This window comes from Haliotis rufescens, unplaced genomic scaffold (assembly GCF_023055435.1).
Source record: "Haliotis rufescens isolate VD_foot unplaced genomic scaffold, xgHalRufe1.0.p SCAF_1, whole genome shotgun sequence".
NCBI classification, from domain to species: domain Eukaryota; kingdom Metazoa; phylum Mollusca; class Gastropoda; order Lepetellida; family Haliotidae; genus Haliotis; species Haliotis rufescens.
The window spans coordinates 55,192,611-55,212,781 of record NW_025963779.1 but is presented as its reverse complement, the minus strand read 5'-3'; the positions used below and the strand labels follow the sequence as shown (position 1 = coordinate 55,212,781).

Here is a 20,171-nt window from a genome sequence, read left to right as displayed (position 1 = left end):
ATACTGACGTTAATGGCGATGATTCCAGTAAAGCAATACTGACCATGGTGCCAGTGAGACAATACTGAAGATGATCCCAGTGAGGCAATGCTGACCATGGCCCCATTGAGGCAAAGCTGACCATGGTCCCAGTGAGGCAAATACTGACGTTAATGGCGATGGTTCCAGTAAGGCAATTGTGACCATTGCCCCAGTGAGGCAATGCTGACCATGGTCCCAGTGAGGCAAATACTGACGTTAATGACGATGGTTCCAGTAAGGCAATTGTGACCATTTTCCCAGTGAGGCAATGCTGACCATGGTCCCAGTGAGGCAAATACTGACGTTAATGGCGATGGTTCCAGTAAGGCAATCGTGACCATGGTCCCAGTGAGGTAATACTGACGTTAATGGCTTATGGTCCTAGTGAGGCAAATACTGACGTTAATGGCGATGATTCCAGTAAGGCAATTGTGACAATGGTCCCTGTGAGGCAATGCTGACCATGGTCCCAGTGAGGCAAATACTGACGTTAATGGCGATGGTTCAAGTAAGGCAATTGTGACCATGGTCCCAGTGAGGCAATGCTGACCATGGTCCCAGTGAGGCAAATACTGACGTTAATGGCGATGGTTCCAGTAAGCAATACTGACCATGGTCCCAGTGAGAAAATACTGGCCATGCTGCCAGTGAGGCAATGCTGACCATGGTCCCTGTGAGGCAATACTGACCATGGTCCCAGTGAGGCAAGGCTGACGATGGTCCCAGTGAGACAATATGGATGATCATTCTGTTGAGACAATACCGACTGTTCTCTTTGGAACAATACAGATGACAGTTCTTTCGAAGCAACAGGGGCAATTGTTTTGATGAAATAAAACGAACGATAATTCCAGTGAGTGAGTTAGTTTTAACTCCGCTTTCAACAAGGTGTCAGTTACATCATGATGTGCTACCTTGAAGTGAGAGGAAAGCCCAACGTTCACCACTTTGGTGAAACCCACGAGAACGGGTATGGTGCCGACAAACCAAAAACATAATCAGGGCGAATCTTGAATTCGAAACCACGCTCATAGGTTACTGGCACACCAAGGGGACGCAACCCTGTTCTGCGGCGCCCTACACGACTGGAGCCTCTTTGTCTTGTGAGAAAATACGGATGATTCAGTACTACTACTTTCTTTGTTTGTTTGTTGTTTTACGCCGCACTCAGCAATATTCCAGCTATATGACGGGGTCTGTAAATAATCGAGTCTGGACCAGACAATCCAGTGATTGACATCATGAGAATCGATCCACGCAATTGGGATCGATGACATGCATCAACCAAGTCAGCGAGCCTGACCACCCGATTCCGTTAGTCGCCTTTAACGACAAGCATAGTCGCCTTTTACGGCAAGCATGGGTTGCTGAAGACCTATTCTACCCCGGAATCTTCACGGGTCAGTACTACTAAGGGATACAGACGACTGTATTGTGAAATACGAGGGACAGCGTTTCAGTAAGGCAATACTGGACCATACTTAGTAATACTATTAAAGCGTGGTTCTCGTGGTTCTCGTGAATTCGAATTTAATGAAAAAGTATACACCAACGCTCAGAAGCCTGACTGTAAAGTGTAACCACAATCTTCTGCTGTCGCCACACTACTTCCGTTAAACACATCAACAAATCCATCCCATCCATGAATAACAGTTTCAGGGTGTTAGCATCATCCTTCCATCAACTTTCTAATCTGATGAAATCTCGGATGATTAAACTTATGTTTCTTCAAGACTTTGTTACGATTAGAACAGATTAATCTTGCCAGAATCACCCTCTACTCATTTTTTAAATTATTACACGTTACTGTGAAGATTGTAACCTGGCTTTATTTTATATTACATGAATAATCACTGCATTCTTTGAGAGATACTCTCAGTAAATTTAAGGAATTTCTTGAAATATTCTATCCATTTAGCTTCTTAAATCATGTCATCAATCCAAATCTTCCTTACTTAATCATGGTCTAGAATACGAAAGGGTACATTAAGGCCTGTTTTAATTCTGGTTTTATTCATGTGATTTTCAGACAGATGGAAAAGATCTTCCAATTAATTTGTATTAGTAGCAGTGTAAAGTGCATAGTGCAAGCTTTCATCCGCGCGTTTAATGCTTTCTTCGTAAATTCCATCAAATAAATTTATAGATTTAAAACAACAAATTGGTTTATTTCAACCATTCAATTTGGAGAAGCTTTTTAAAGTGCGGAGAAAATATACGACAGGGTCGACCCCCAGTGTTCGGACTTGAGCGAGAGTGCATTTGTGAAATTGGTTCAAATTGGATTGGTGGCCGCATATGTTAGGAAGACGAATCGATGGCCACCAGACGTGGGAAACGTTTGACAAGCACCCCACTCAGTATCAAAATTCCTCCATTAACTAAATTTCCCCCAGCAAAGCTTGCACGCGCTGCACGTGACGGCTATCTCCGCGGACGCTACGGTTTTTCCCCTGACGCCGGAATTGAGGAATTCTGTATCCCCTCTACGAAGAGATTTCATCCAACACATTATCTATATTAATATTGCAAACACTAAACTCTCCAATAAATGTCACATGCTTTTCCTTGTCTAGTTTCAATTTTCCGTAATGGCATCGGCAGGAAAAACCCGCCATTTGGGCTTATTGCAATCCGGTACTGTCAAAATTATTCCATCTAGCCTAAGCTCATCCCCTGATCCTGTGTGGGGATAAAAGCCAGGCCCTCAAAGCTCCGCGCCATACTAGAATTACTTGTTTTAGTGGGCAACATTCGCTATCATACGACGCAAGCACACTTATGTGTCAAGTTGTTTTTTTCTAGGTGAATATTTCACAGGTGTTCACCGGAGCGCTCACGATTACGCTACGGGTACGGCGTACTCTGCGACGGCGTAGAAGCTGCGTTCTCGCAAGTGTAACGTAACATATGTTTTGGGATGTTCACTGGCTCGGTGAGACAAGATTTGCTTGTGCTCTAGGGACCAGGCATATAAGCCGGATTTGTAGATGTCTGAAACCGTAAAAGTGTTGTGACGTAGCTCTCGAACCGGAAAATAATTTCATCAATTTTAATCAAGTTTCAAAAGGAGTTTTAATGGTGACATATTTTGAATTCTGGAAAGTAACAAACTTTGAACCACAATGAAACTAATCTCCAATGTCTTCTGGATATGTCTACCCACATAGGATATTCACCAGCATCCGAGACGCAGTCTCTTCTCTATCGCTGAATCGTGTTATGGAGAATATCACATTCAAACATGGATACATTCGACCTTCAGTGTCTCTCGTGCCCCAGGGTACGTTCTGAAGAGGAGTTTGGGGGAACAAACATACACAATCGGCGCCATAGCCGGGGCTTCGTTCAGCTGTACATGGGAATACCTCACCTGCCCGGTTACCTGGCTAGCTGATACATCTTACATCCGGGCAACTGAATACAGGTGAGTAAACTGTGACGTCATTTGCATTGTGCGGGCAGGGCATTTCTCACTTGACGGGTACTGTGTTTGTGATGTTGGATCACACTCACGGAAAATTGCTCAATATACGTACGTACTTTTTTAAGCATTGTGACGAATACAAGAACATTGTGTTTATTTCAATGTGATTGTGTTCAAGGGTTTATCAAATTCAAGCACATAGAGTCCCAATTAAAAATGGCGTTTTAATCCAATTATGCAAGAAGCTGTTATACTTTAAATCCTTTTGGGATTTAAAATACAGACCAAGAATATTTAGTGCGGTATGTGTTGTTTCGAAATTTGAATCATCAATGTATTTATCTTAATTATCAAACGATCACCAACAAACTTTAAATATTTTGAAGACATATATCTTCCCTCAATTTTTGATATACCTCATAGAAAACTTAACGTTATATTTGATTGATTGAATTATTACATTATATATCAAACTTTCATTTACATTTATGTTTTTTATAGAGATTAAAGCAGTAAAGGCACAACTACACGCATAAATTTGTTGAAATATATTTCAATTTTTCATAATCATCAACACTCAAATTGATCTAAATTCCTTTGTTGAACTTTGATAAACACATTAATGTGACACTTCTCTCTTTTTTAATGTTTTCAGATAAATCGATAATTATGAATATAATTACCGTTCAATACATACACGGAGCGAGGGGAATTCTAGTGACCCTTGATGGAGAGTCGTGTAAATATTGTTTCAAATTGAAGCTAAAGATAATAATTGTTAAAAGGCCGAATTCCATGCAAACCCGACTCACCTGGTATAGTCACGTAAACAAACACCTACTTCGGAAGGCGATTTGAAAGGAATAAATCAATCGGGAAAAATCATCTTTTCGCTGGAGCATCTATAATATTGTTTCCTAGGAATATATTTTGGCACATTTCTAATTGTCTAGAATATAACCAAATTGGAGTAAAGATACATTTGTTATTACTGTGTAATATCTATGGAATATATACATATATAGTAAATTATACTGAAATATAATCTCAACGAAATATTTTACAGTTGATAAAATATTTATTACCACGCTAGATGTCGGTATTATTTCTTTTTTTTTCTTTTTTTAAATTATTTGTATTAAATAGTATCTGATTAATGTTCAAAATTATATCAAATACGTTCATTCCATCACGGTAATATGTATATTCGTCATAAAAAGATCTGTAAAATACCCAATTATTTTGTTATCACAAATATATCAAACATTCAACATTGTAATAAAATGAACAGTGTAAATTTCAATCTTGTAAGTGCGTTTATTATTAGACTGATATTAATACGAACTAATGGTAATCTCGTTGCGTGTTTGCTACAGAGGACGACTGTGTCAAAACACGACGACCGACAACCCCCAGCCCCCGGGGACTATAAGCGGTTACCTGGGTTGACTTCATAAAATATTTAACTTTTAATCACTTAAAACAGTTTCGGTGGTGAGCTGTGTATCGATGTGTTTTACGTTGAACACAGACACAGAATAACCACAGAACCGCTGTTGATTTATTCATAACAGACGCCATGGATGATATTGACAACACTGATGAAACTCGTGAATGTCTACGACTTTCTTTATTACACAGTGATTACATCTGTACGTATCACAATGAGTTCTCTCCTGACACGCTGTACGCCCCATGTTCTCGCCAGCCTAAGGATAATGTTACAATTGTAACAAACATGTAAAAATTCTTCAGGTGATGTACATGTATTTACAACATAAAATGCTTCAGTTCCGATATGTACACGTATCTGGGTACACGAGCGTTGGTATTTACAAGTTGGTTGCTCAGGACCCGTTCATATCCTAACGATAAATCAGCTATAAAAATCTTCCCCGGCAGTTTAAGCAGTAGAAGATAGAACTTCACTTTTAGAACAGACTCAAATCGTCGCCAGTCAACTTTACCGTTATAATATCATATGTTTGTTTACAACAAAGGCAGAATGGGACTACCGAGACCGACATGAAAGGAAATGTACCAATTTATTTTGCAATATACAATGTACATGACTCCGTGTAAATAGCAGGGATGTTACTATAGTTACCGTTATACTGTTGTGTGTTGTATAAATGAGTGCAACAGCACAATTGGTGGATAAATTGTCTCTCACTTATTCCATTCTTCCTTGAATGTACAATGCAACCCTTTTATTCTGGAAACGCCATTTAAAGGACGATTAATGTTGATAAAATGTAAAATATATATAAAGGGGCATTACTCTCACACTTCGTTAATCCGGATATATGTATCCATGAATACTTCACTTGGGACGGTACGGTCCGGATTAACGGGATGATGTTGCAAGTAATTATCTTGACTGTATCACACTTGGGTGTAAATGCCACATGGCCAGTGATGCATATGTGTACAGGAACACTCATGATTTATTAATGATAAAAACAATGATTATGGATCTATGTATATGTTTATGGCATATAAAAAAGTTCCACCTACCCCATCACTTTCATGCCACGTGACTTCTCTGATACAAATCAATATTCATTAGTAAATTGCTATCCCGATCTGGTCCCAGCGTGGAACATCGCCCTACCCCTTCCCCATGGGAGCGTTAAAAATTGAGCTCGGCGTTCCTCGTGATTATCCGAAGTGCGCTTCATGTCAAATTATTCTTGAAAAAGAACTATTAGTTGTTCTGGATGCGTAATAATTACAGGGAATTTATCAATAAAACATCAACATGTTTGTTGTTATTTAGCCACATAACAGTATCAGTTTCCTTATCCCAATTGCCCGCAGTGAGGCTGGTAGTTATCTTGGGCTGGGAAATTCATAGAGCAAATTCATCGTTGTGTCAACTCCAGAAAAAAAGCGATGCACTTAAATTATACACTTAATGTTCCTAGGTTACAAACAGTATCTTCTCTTGTGATTGTAACTCCATGGGTTGTTTATACTTCTGAACTAAATTCGCTAAGACACACTGAGAGTTATTTCTGAAAAGGAAATGTCATATGGCCCAGGGTATCACGACATGTACAGGTATTCGCCATGTTGATAATTTTACTACAGTTTCACTATAGCAACTATATAATTAAGTGAGAGGGACAGTAATATTCATGAGAAAATATGCTTGTTTATGTCTATGTAATTTCAGGTAAAACGTCAAAAGTCATAAGGGTATTCATATCATAAGTGAAAATGTCTAAACAAGGGCGCTACAGATTAACATACTTTCAAATAACTGATACATGTTATTTCCAAATTTTGATTTCTACGTTTTTCTACATTTGATAAAAATACTAATTAAAAAATTATTCTATTCAGATATAAATGTACAAAATGATCAAATACATTTGAATAATCAACAAAGTGGCTTCTAATTAGCAGTGCGGTGGACACGACTGTGAAACCGAAATTAAATATTGCCATCATACATGAGTATTAGTCGTAAATCTTGACAATTGTGGCACTGTGTGGCTCCCGTTAGAGACAGCATATCGTTCTCGGTCGAGACCCATGTGGTACACTACCGCTCACAGCCAAATATGTCAGCATTACCGACAACAGGCTTGATTTACTGCTCGCCATCTCATTTCGGAATTGATTTACGGTTCCAACTTTTAAAACTACCAGTTTGTTTCTTGCCCAAGAACCACGGGCATCTTGTCACTTGCACCTGCGGCCCGCGTAGTTATTTCATTCGTTCCTCTTTCGTTCATTTCATATCTCTGTATCTATTGATTGTTCTGTCATTTATTGCTTGCCACCTTCACGTGTGTTGTCACGTTCTATATTTTAATTTTAAATTAACAGCAATGTGTTGTGTTTGTTACAATTTCTAATAAGACGCACATGCTCCATAATCATATATAGAATAAATAAATATTTCTGTTTTCATGTCAATTTCAAATATTTTGAAATATGTGTCCATAATAGGTTTGCTGTCAGTTTCACAATCATGTAGAACTACATGGCCTTCTGTTTCAAATGTTTTCAATTTTGTATGTGGTGTTTTTAATGTCAATTTGTTTGGAAGGTATGTAGTATTATGTATATTATATGATTGCTGTATAATGTCAAATGGCTTAGAATATATGTACTAACTATGTAAAATGTGTCTGTTTACACGGTTTGTTTCATGTCAGTTTCAAATCGTTTGGAATGTATGTCTACACAATTTGTTTCATGTCGATTTCAAATCGTTTGGAATGTATGTCTACACAATTTGTTTCATGTCGATTTCAAATCGTTTGGAATGTATGTCTACACAATTTATTTCATGTCGATTTCAAATCGTTTGGAATATATGTCTACTCAAATTTGTTTCATGTCGTTTGGAATGTATGTCTACAGAATTGTTGCCATGTCGATTTCAATATGGAATATATATTGGAATATTGTAATATATGTCTACACAATTTGTTTCATGTCGATTTCAAATCGTTTGAAATATGTGTTAGTGTTACTTCAAAGTCGTTTAAGACGGCATGTCTGTGTCACCTAATCATTGTCGTGTTATGTTCAACCACTTGTTAGCTCATTGCCATACACTTACAGAAACAATACATAAGTTTGTAACAACACTATACGGTTTGTAATCCAAATGTTTACACAACTTCTTACCCGTTGGTGTATGTTTTGAAATTATGCAACGGAAGGGTTTTGGTGATTTAAACATGAAATATACTGTAGGCATAACGCTATCGATATTCTGAAACCGTTACTATTGTGTGTGTGGCGGGTGCTAACGGTAGGACAGGTTACACCTTGTGCCATCCATCACTGGGTTTCAGTGATCCCTTCATCCCACTGCTATTTTGCCTTTTACGCTCAAATGAATCTGTTTCGACTGATAATCGAGACTGGTTATTCTCTGGCTTTGACGCTTTATATTATATTTGAATGTTTTAATAAAAAAAATAATGTGTTATTCACAAACGTTGTTAAATATGATCATCTTACATTCTAACGTGATTCTTAAATATATGGGTATTATTGCTTCGATATGGCTAAGTTGTAATGAAATAATGGATGGGTATGTCTGGTCTGCCATAGGGTTTTGTAACAAGAAATCTAAATTTAATTTAAATCACGACTTCACTTCAAGCATATAAAGTACATACAAAGCGAGTTTCTTCCCATGCCTAATTTGCAGTCTGTCGATATACGGGTCTAAACTTCTGATTACACCAGTAGGATGCGATACCGCTGGCGATGAGAACAGACATCATTCATCATTCTGATAACGTCGTCACATGGAGATTGCAAGATAGCTCAATTAAAATAGGGCTCGCTGACTACGATTTCAACCGATGCATTTTTTCATATCTTATGTCAAGCTTACAAAATGTAAGAGGGTAACATGGTTTTTTTTAAACCTGAAGAAATGAAATGCACTCTGTAACGCTGAACATTGTGAATTCCACATATTTCCTATATTGATGTTAGGGGGGGGACATTTATGTGCCTGTGTTGTTTCATGCTCAAAAATAATTGTATACAAAGTTAACATAAGGTTTAATAAAATCAATTATAGCACTATTTGGTCACTGGATTGTCTGGTCCGGACACGTTATCAGTGGAATGTGTTATCCTGGCTGGATTTTCTGCGAGACGCCCTTGAATGTCTGCAGTATTGTTGGCTGCGGCGTTGGGCAAATACATGTTTTTTGCGAACACCTGGTGTCATAACTGATGCTCAGTCATCCATTCATATAATTTTCACCACTGTTTCGCCTTTGACTCCAAGTGGAATCTGTTTCGGCAGACAGTCGAAGCTGAATATTCTCGTTTTATATTTCGAACAGAAAACAGCATTCTGTTTGCTCGTCCTTTAAAGCGGCTGTGAAACAAGATGTCTTTGTCATCGTGTGTTATTCCATTAGTGGCTGGGTGTGGTGCCTTCACTTTACTATTCCCACATCTCATTGTTACATCTCGTTATACCTACATGTCATGGTACCTACATCTCGTTATGCCTACATGTCATGGTACCTACATCTCGTTATACCTACATGTCATGGTACCTACATCTCGTTATACCTACATGTCATGGTACCTACATCTCGTTACACCTACATGTCATGGTACCTACATCTCGTTATACCTACTTGTCATGGTACCTTCATCTCATTATACCTACATGTCATGGTACCAACATCTCCTTGTGCCTACATGTCATGGTACCGACATCTCGTTATACCTACATGTCATGGTACCTACATCTCGTTATACCTACATGTCATGGTACCTACATCTCGTTATACCTACATGTCATGGTACCTGCATCTCGTTATACCTACATGTCATGGTACCTGTATCTCGTTATACCTACATGTCATGGTACCTTCATCTTGTTATATCTACATGTCATGGTACCTACATCTCGTTATGCCTACATGTCATGGTACCTACATCTCGTTATACCTACATGTCATGGTACCTACATTTCGTTATACCTACATGTCATGGTACCTACATCTCGTTATACCTACATGTCATGGTACCTACATCTCGTTATACCTACATGTCATGGTACCTGCATCTCGTTATACCTACATGTCATGGTACCTGTATCTCGTTATACCTACATGTCATGGTACCTTCATCTTGTTATATCTACATGTCATGGTACCTACATCTCGTTATGCCTACATGTCATGGTACCTACATCTCGTTATACCTACATGTCATGGTACCTACATCTCGTTATACCTACATGTCATGGTACCTACATCTTGTTATACCTACATGTCATGGTACCAACATCTCCTTGTGCCTACATGTCATGGTACCTACATCTTGTTATACCTACATGTCATGGTACCTACATCTCGTTATACCTACTTGTCATGGTACCTGCATCTCGTTATACCTACATGTCATGGTACCTACATCTCGTTATACCTACATGTCATGGTACCTACATCTCGTTATACCTACATGTCATGGTACCTGCATCTCGTTATACCTACATGTCATGGTACCTGTATCTCGTTATACCTACATGTCATGGTACCTACATCTCGTTATACCTACATGTCATGGTACCTGTATCTCGTTCAACCTACATGTCATGGTACCTTCATCTTGTTATATCTACATGTCATGGTACCTACATCTCGTTATGCCTACATGTCATGGTACCTACATCTCGTTATACCTACATGTCATGGTACCTACATCTCGTTATACCTACATGTCATGGTACCTACATCTTGTTATACCTACATGTCATGGTACCAACATCTCCTTGTGCCTACATGTCATGGTACCTACATTTCCTTATACCTACATGTCATGGTACCTACATCTCGTTATACCTACATGTCATGGTACCTACATCTTGTTATACCTACATGTCATGGTACCAACATCTCCTTGTGCCTACATGTCATGGTACCTACATCTTGTTATACCTACATGTCATGGTACCTACATCTCGTTATACCAACTTGTCATGGTACCTGCATCTCGTTATACCTACATGTCATGGTACCTACATCTCGTTATACCTACATGTCATGGTACCTTCATCTTGTTATATCTACATGTCATGGTACCTACATCTCGTTATGCCTACATGTCATGGTACCTACATCTCGTTATACCTACATGTCATGGTACCTACATCTCGTTATACCTACATGTCATGGTACCTACATCTTGTTATACCTACATGTCATGGTACCAACATCTCCTTGTGCCTACATGTCATGGTACCTACATTTCCTTATACCTACATGTCATGGTACCGACATCTCGTTATACCTACATGTCATGGTACCTATATCTCGTTATACCTACATGTCATGGTACCTACATCTCGTAATATCTACATCCTATTATACCTATAGTTTATCAAGCCTCAAGTTGATGGAATGTTACACCCAGTTGTGTCTTTATCCTCTAGTCCTCATCTCGTTACAGATCCGTGAAGATCCGGGGTAGATTAGGTCTTCAGCAACCCATGCTTGCTGTCAAAGGCGACTATGCTTGTCGTAAGAGGCGACTTACGGGATCGGGTGGTCAGGCTCGCTGACTTGGTTGATGCATGTCATCGATCCCAATTGCGTGGATTGATGCCCATGATAATAATCATTGGATTGTCTGGTCCAGACTCGATTATTTACAGACCGACGTCATATAGCTGGAATATTGCTGAGTGTGGCGTTAAACAACAAACCGGCGTCATCTCGTTGTACCTACACTTCTTTATGACTTCAGTCAATTATACATAATCTCATTATTCTTATAGTTCATCGTGTCTGTTACTCATGTTTCATCATACCTGCATACAAATCTCATTCTGTCCACGTATATCTCGTTATTCCTACATATCATATCTTGTTATGTATGTATATATCTCGAAATGTCTACATATATTTCTTTATGCCTAAATATCATATCTCGTTATGTCTACACATATCTCGTTACGTCTGCTTATATCGCTTTTTGTCTGAATATCATATCTCGTTATGTCTACACATATCTCGTTGTGTCTACATATATCGCTTTTTGTCTGAATATCATATCTCGTTATGTCTACACATATCTTGTTATGTCTACACGTATCGCTTTATGCCTAAATATCATATCTCGTTGTGTCTTCACATATCTCGTTGTGTCTACATATATCGCTTTATGCCTAAATATCATATCTCGTTGTGTCTTCACATATCTTGTTATGTCTACACGTATCGCTTTATGCCTAAATACATATCTCGTTGTGTCTTCATATATCTGTCAAAATTGGAGCTTGAGGGGGGACATTTATCTTTCAAATGGTAAATTCTTCACAAAGACAAAATCAGAAACTCGTGATTTTTAGCTAGCCTCCAAAGTGTTAGGGGTGGCTGAAATGTTCTGAGCCTAAAGATTGATGGAGTTGGTTGTCAATTATTTTTCAATATAATCCCCTCTGAGGTCCACACACCGCTGCCAACGACGTAGAGTGCTTATTCCCGAGGGTTTGATAAGTCCTCCACAGCAGAAATGACGTCATCATCATTTGCATAATGCTTTCTTCAAGTTCGGGAAAAGGTGGAAATCTGACAGTGTCAAATTTGGTGAATACGGAGGATGTTCAATGAGTTTAAAGCAAGACTACAGTCATGCATTACATCCATGACCACAGACCTGTCCGCAGGTGCATTGTCCTGCTGGAACAACAATCCATTTAGTGAGTTTTTCACGATGTTTCGCCTTGATTTGCGAAGTTACCTCAGCAGATTGTCCATTAATGGTCTGACCTTTCGGGGGGGGGGGGGGTAGTCCACCAGTAAGATTCATTTGAAATCTCAGAAAACAGAAGGATGGATGGAACAGCGGTGGCAGATGAGGGTGTTCCTGGGTGCCGTTGTACAAACCAACCTTAGCGCTATGACTGTCGTAAGTCTATGTTAAGGTATGTGAGTTACGATCACCTTAGCGCTACGATCGCTTTATACACCGGGACCCTGGTATCGAACTTAGCTGTCTACCCGTTAACAATGACAAAGGAAGGGACATCATCCCCTTAAGTTGAAACCATGTCCGCATCAATGGTTATGTGAGTTAACCCTTTCAGTTTTGAGATACTTCATGAAGACGCCGTTGCCAAATTTGTCCATTTTCATCAACAAAGAATACCTAATCCCTTTGAATCCCGCGGAAGTATTCTGCCTGGTTGTATATCTAGTACAAATGCCGATATTAAGCATGGGAAGTAGTGTACTTAATACGTACAAACTGTGAAGGGTGTACCATACAACCTTCTTAATTAGAGGGAGCATGGGTGGCCCAGTCGTCTAAGGCGCCCCGATTCGCTGTGCAGAGTTGCGTCCCTTGGGCAAGCCAGAAACCTGTGATTGTGGGTTCGAATCCCGGTTCGCCACGACTATGTTTCTTGGTTTGTCAGCACCATGCTCGTGGGTTTTACCGAAGTGGTAAACGTGTGAAACCTGCATCACTTCGGGCTTTCCTCCCACATCAAGCTGACACGCCGTGATGTAACTGGAATACTGTTTAAAGCAGCATTAAACCCAACTCACTCACTCACTCACTGTACAGGGTAAGGCCATCCTGATTATTGTGTGTTTTACATCTCCATTCCCTGATTCAGAGGAAGCAGTCACCATAGCCACAAAGAATAGCCACCACTGAATCAGCCGCCCACGTACAAATAACTACATCGTTGTGGCCCTACTGCTTATGGTCACCAAATAACCGGCGTGCGTGACCCAAGAGCTACACCCAATCAGACTTGTTCTGTGTCTTCTCTTACAACAGAATATAAAAAAGGCCCAGGTATTATTATTTTTTAATAATTGCGTACTTAAACTGGCCTGCTGACACAGGGGCGTGTGCGCCATGATATTAGTTTACCTTTGTATCATTCACTGTGTTTATATTTAATCTTAACATTATCCTGTATTTACAGGATTATAATTGGCCTGCGATATCACTTTCTGTAAATACAGAGCACTGACAATTAATGACAAAGAGCACTCCTGTGAGAAAACAAAGATATTGATCTGCCTTACAAAAGATATAATATCCCACATTCATAGTAGTGTATGTTAGAGAGATGTTGCCCCGAATAATTATTATCAAATAAAGATAACGACCATCGAAAATCATAACTACGAGTATTTGACATTGTAAAACCAAATATTTTAATTTTGAAAATTAATTAGTTTAATACGTGGGATAAAACCTTTGTCTGTCAAAAATACAAATTTCATAAACATTGTTAACTTCAATTGTTGTATAACAATATAGATTATTGCGCAAACCAGCATTACAATGGATTATAAAGCTATTTATGTGTAAACATAATATGGCAATGTTAGTACAACTTAAGATGAACTTTGTTATTTGAACGCAAAATACGTTGTCTTTTCGTACACGTCACGTTTCCCTTTGCCCTGGGGATCGTTTGAAAGCATGACTATTATTTAGCAAAATACCTGGTTCAATACTTAGCATTTGGCGCAAATAGCTTGTCGGTAACGAGTGCTTACACGCCGTTTTTGTGCAACGTTGGATCTTGCAGAACTGACCTAAACGTTATCGAAATATCAAATCGTTCACAATATGTTTGTATCATTTTTTGTGTCATTAAAATTTAAAAAGTTCTTTGGAGGGGTGGGATGAGGCAAAATGGATTTGAAATGAAACCAAACTCAAAGCAATACAACCAACAATTTATGCAACATTTCAAATAGGGTGAGGGTCTAAGATCACATATGAGACTACATAACCCACCGAATTAAACTCCTCGCTGCCGCGTCCCTAATCACCCCTCCCCCACCCACAAGCTCGCGCCACCCCGCTGTCACACCAAGGCCCCACTCCCCTACTGCCTTACCCCTATAGAGACAACTCTCACACCTGTCCAAAGACGCTACCTTTGACATCCCGTCATGCGTATTTCCTTGCATGAGCAGAACATGCACAAAGGCTTCGCAGATAGATAATCAATGGCTCGTACTTTAATTAGACAAGTGGCCTTTATGTCTCGTCATTAATATTTATCATACTTTTCATAAAATTCGAACAGAGGAACACGCATTTAGTTTTTTCAAAGACGTGTACCCATTGTTCGGTTGGCTGTAAAGCCGTGTGTGGTTTAATACGTGTCATCACTTCCTGTGTTGGATAGATTCCCTGTTATCTCCAGGTGGTTGTCCCATTTAGTAACATGTGTTAATGCGGAAGAACAGTTTTTTTATAATGCCACGTGCTAAATACATGTAAAACTGTATACATTTCATGATCCCATTGTGAAATATTTGAAATGAAATAGTATAAAAAGTGTTCAAAGAAAAATGTCATCGTTCACAATTTGTTTGTACTTTCCTTAAGTTGGCTCCCGTGCAATGGTACATTGGTGTAGCCTTATGGTTGGAGGGTTCGATTCCTAATGATTGAAATGTTCCAAACCCATTCTTGGTGTCCTCTTGGTCCATTCTTGGTCTGTACCCACTCATAGCCACCCTCCGTCCGCATTGCATTGGACGTGTCCACAATTGCCAGACGAACGTCTAAAACAAGGGACCTATCTCCACGATTCGTTAAGAAAGAGTTGCGTTGATCCAGAGGCCTTTATTTTAAACTGCCGGGCAAAAGAAAATAAACTCCCATATTTTACGGTGGCTAAAAATTAAACCAACAAGAAATGGTTAAACGATAGTGATGTATTTTCATTCGAGTATCATAGTTGTATTTTTGGCCTTAAGTTTGCAGTGTTTCGGCGAACGTTTGTAATATTTTGGTCCAATCCAGTTTGAAAGTGTATACTTTCTTTTGCCCGGTAGTTTACAACATGTTCCTTGTGAATTGACTACTACTACATAATGGTGGACAGGTGACCAAGAAGGTACTTGTAGATGATGACAAACTGATCTGTTACTGGTATTACAGCTTGACTTTTGGTTTAACGAATCAACTAAACGAACTTAGTGACAGAGGCATGCGTTGGACTCCCACCTACAACAGGGCAGCCAGCCATGTTTACTGAAAAAGGAACATATCGTGACAGATGTAGTATTTCAAAACAAAACTGTTTAACGTCGCACTCAGCTATATGCCAGCTACACGACGACGGTCTGTAAATAATCGAGTCTGGACCTGACAATGCAGTGATTGACATCATGAGTTTCGATCCATGCAATTTGGATACGATGACATGCAAACCAACCAAATCTCCGAGTCTGACCACCCAATCCTGCTAGCCACCTCTTTTGAAAAGCATGGGTTAAAGGGGACCGAACCCACACCATATTGAGCAAGAACAAGCAATATTACACAGTAGGATTTGAATCAGCATAATAGCAAGCATAAATGTACAAACTAAAAACAGACAACACGGCAGACATGGGAAGTCTCTTCTCAAAATATGGACCTTTGAAAGGAAAATTGGCGGCCATCTTGGATTTTCGGTGACTAAAGTTATTTTCTTTTCCGTCACATCAAGGCAACCGACCTAGACTAACATTTAGTCCCCGAAATAAAGTTATCTCGTTTAAAAATATATATATCTACAAAACATAAAAGAAAATCTAAATGGAGCCGGAACAATGTTCAATTTCAGAGACAATCTAGACTTGCCAAATCATTCTAGGCTTGAGTTGAATTACTTTTTAATTTATTCTCTGTGGCCAGGGAGACAGACTAAGACCGACAACGCAGATGTGTGTGTTTATGTCACAGACTTCGACAAGTATACGCTATCTGCTTCACTATTCGGAAGAGGAGTATCCGCACTTAATTGATGCCTTGTAGATGCTACTTGCATTGAATCTCTGGGGACAAGTTAAAGCACCACCAATATAGACATGTACAGTAAATGTGATCACCCAAGAATATCATGATGGAATTTCTACGAGTAGACGCATGGTGCCAGACAAGGCCAATTAGTAATCTACTAAATATCAATAGGGCACAGTGGGGCCTGGCTGAGGGTTCACTGTGCCATCGGCACAGAACCAGGTCACGTTAAAAAGACTAACATCGAGTCTCTGAAAAGAAAGTATTTTACAGAAAGAATTAAATGTTGAATAATCTTAATTGTTATATGGCAGTGTAATATATTGTTAAACAGTTATTGTAACTGTATTACATTGTTTCTGTTGAGATTCGGCGAAGGTTCATTGCATTGTATTTGGACAATGGTTTGTTGTCAGGAATGTAGTGCTATTAAATGTAAGCAGTGGTGAGGAAGTTATTATATTTAAATGCTCGAATTATCTGTAAACTTCCTGAATTACATGGATTGATGTAAAGAAACATGTGGAATATTCTGTGATATTCAAGTGACACTGAACTGGTCTGACACCGTGTTGAAAGTGTATTAAGCTAGTTAGACTATATAAGTGAAGCGGACGCTTGCCTGTCATTTCATCTCACATTATATCAAGACCAGCTTTCGTGGGTAGATTACGTTTCACCCTGGTGTTCAGCCTAGGCCTATCTCGGAAGCTTGACCACTGTTGCTGCGTGGTGATTATTATTCTTGTCATTGTCATTTCCACTGCTCTCACATTTTATACTGCCATTGAATATTGTATAACCACTCTATTGTGTACTGCCATTTCAATTGCTGTGCTGTAATCTGTATTGATTTGCAACCTAGTTAAGTGTGTAATACAATTGTTGATTGTATACCATTTGTTGGTTGTTTGTTTCACACTACATTCTTTACGTGCAGATTTCGGGTTAACATATTGTTTCAACTTAGGAATCGACACGTAACAGAATAAACTCTTCACTCAACAACGTGTAGTAATGAGTAAACGTGAACGAACATTCTTGGTTTTCAGAGCTTATTGTTCACATGTCGTCTCTTAGAGGGGCAAGGGTGGCGCAGTCGTCTAAGGCGCCGCGATTCGCTGTGCAGAGTTGCGTCCCTTGGGTACGCCAGCAACCTATGATTGTGGGTTCGAATCCCGGTTCGCCCCGATTACGTTTCTAGGTTTGTCAGCACCATACCCGTGCTCATGGGTTTCACCGAAGTGGTAAACGTCTAAGACCTGCATCACTTCGGGCTTTCCCCCCACATTAAGCTGTCACGCCGTGATATAACTGGAATACTGTTAAAAGCGGCGTAAAACCAAACTCACTCACTCGTCTCTTAGACGGATAGGGCAACAGGACACACAACCAGACAGGACCCTTTTTCACAAAGCAACCTTAGCTATGACTGAGCTACTCCCATACATTACCTTACGATAGTCGTGTATATAATATCGCTTTGTGGAACGGAGACCCAGGTTATAGTCGACGCATCCCGTGGAGACTGCGGATGGAATAGCCACTGTTGGTCAGGCGCGGTAACTGTTCGTTGCGTAGCGTTGGACGCACACGACATCAGCCACTGGTATGTCTGGACGAAGACTCGATTGTTTACAGCCACCATGACACGTCTGAAAGTGTTGCTTACTGCGGCGTAAAATAACAGTCGACCCATTGCGTACTGGTGCTATATTGTGATCCACTCAAAATGGAAGTTCCACAGACAAACCCTGCAATTAATATAGTTACATGGTAAACATTACCCCTGCAATAAAGAGGTTAAAACCATAAATAAAAAGCATTGCACTGTTCATCCAACACTTAACTTCCAAAGGACATGTTAAACCAATCACCAGCACCCAATGCCTGCAATAATTCTACCATCAACTCTGTAAATGTTTTATATTAAAAACCATGTGACATGTACTCTGTGTAGGATCACTGTACCGTTACAGAATTAAATTTAAGTGCAGCATTAATTTGGCTTCTGTCTGAAGCGATGTTAACGTAACTTTTGACATCAAACTGAAATATGAATGTGTTTGATACTGTTATACTCGTGGCTGCGATATTCTAGAGCATTAACCACCATTTGTCCACATTTAATTCTAAGTGGGGAAGGGTGTCCCAGTCGTCCAAGGCGCCGCAACTCGCTATACAGTTGCGTCCCTTGGGCAAGCCAGAAACCCATGATCGAGAGTTTGAATCCCGGTTCGCCAAGATTATGTTTCTAGGTTTGTCAGAACCATACCCGTGCTCGTGGTATCACAAAGTGTTAAACGTCTGAGACCTGGGCCCCGTTCCTCAAAGCGATCTCAGCACTAAGGTGATCGTAAGTCCCATACTATACCATAGGCTTACGATCATCGTAGCGCTAAGATCGCTTTGAGGAACGGGGCCCTGGACCCACTTGCACAAAGCGATCTTAGCGCTAAGACTATTGTAAGCCTATGTTAAAGTATGGGCGTTACGATCATCTTTGCGCTAAGATCGCTTTGTGCAAGTGGGCCCTGCATCACTTCGGGCTTTCCTCCCATATAAAGCTGACACGCCGTGATATAACCGGAATACTGTTTAAAGCGGCGTTAAACCCAACTCATACACTTCAAGGGGCGGTGGAGTAGCCTTGTGATTAAAGCGTTCGCTCGTCACGACGAAGGGTTCGATTCCCCCATGGGTACAATGTGTGAAGCCCATTTCTTGTCCCCCGTGGTGATATAGCTGGAATATTGCTAAAAGCGGCGTAAAACCACACTCACTAACTCTCACACTTCAAATTCTTATCACCTCTGTAGTGTAACACTGTATAACGTTTCTGTGGAAACACGTTGCTGTCCTTCAACAACAAACGGCATAACAAGAGGAGTCTTTTTTGTAAAGTGGCAGATATGTGTGTAGAATTTAAGTCGCTTTCTTTGTGGCAATTTGGCTATTGTCAGTTTCTATTAGATAATGTCGCAATGAACATACAACAGCTCGCCCGCTGCACAACGCTCTTTATTGCGACGCGTTATTTGTTTCCGTCAATCATAACCCTGTCACGGAGTTCACCGAGGACTGATCACACACAACGCTCCGCGGCAGACGATATGATAAACAGAAACACATCTGAATCTTTTCTTGTCGTTTCTCGACAAAAGCTACTCATACAGGTACAAACGGAGGCTGGATAATTAGGCAGGGTAACCAGGTGTGTTAGAGGAAGAGTGGAACCTGTGACACAAAGCTCTACATCTCCAAGTATTCTTCTATTCATATGTTTTCAATATGGCCGCGGTTCCAGTCATGCCCAGAACTCGCCCCATGTATTATTCCGCATAAACCTATGTTTTTCTTTTCCTCTTAATTCGATACTTGACGGTGGCGGGAGAGGGTGGTGATTGTTGACAACCCGAGGCGAGTTTGGCGCGTGTCGGGTTGATCA

The 20,171-nt window shown here is 39.9% G+C and overlaps 1 protein-coding gene across 1 annotated transcript in view; it reads left to right on the top strand.

Moving 5' to 3' along the window:
- Positions 1–2,758: 2,758 nt before the first annotated feature.
- Positions 2,759–20,171, top strand: part of LOC124131539 (insulin gene enhancer protein ISL-1-like) — an 84,920-nt gene continuing 67,507 nt past the window's right edge. The window contains exon 1 of the mRNA XM_046494852.2: positions 2,759–3,448. The gene's annotated coding sequence lies outside the window, so the exon portion shown is untranslated. The remainder of the gene's footprint in view (positions 3,449–20,171) is intronic.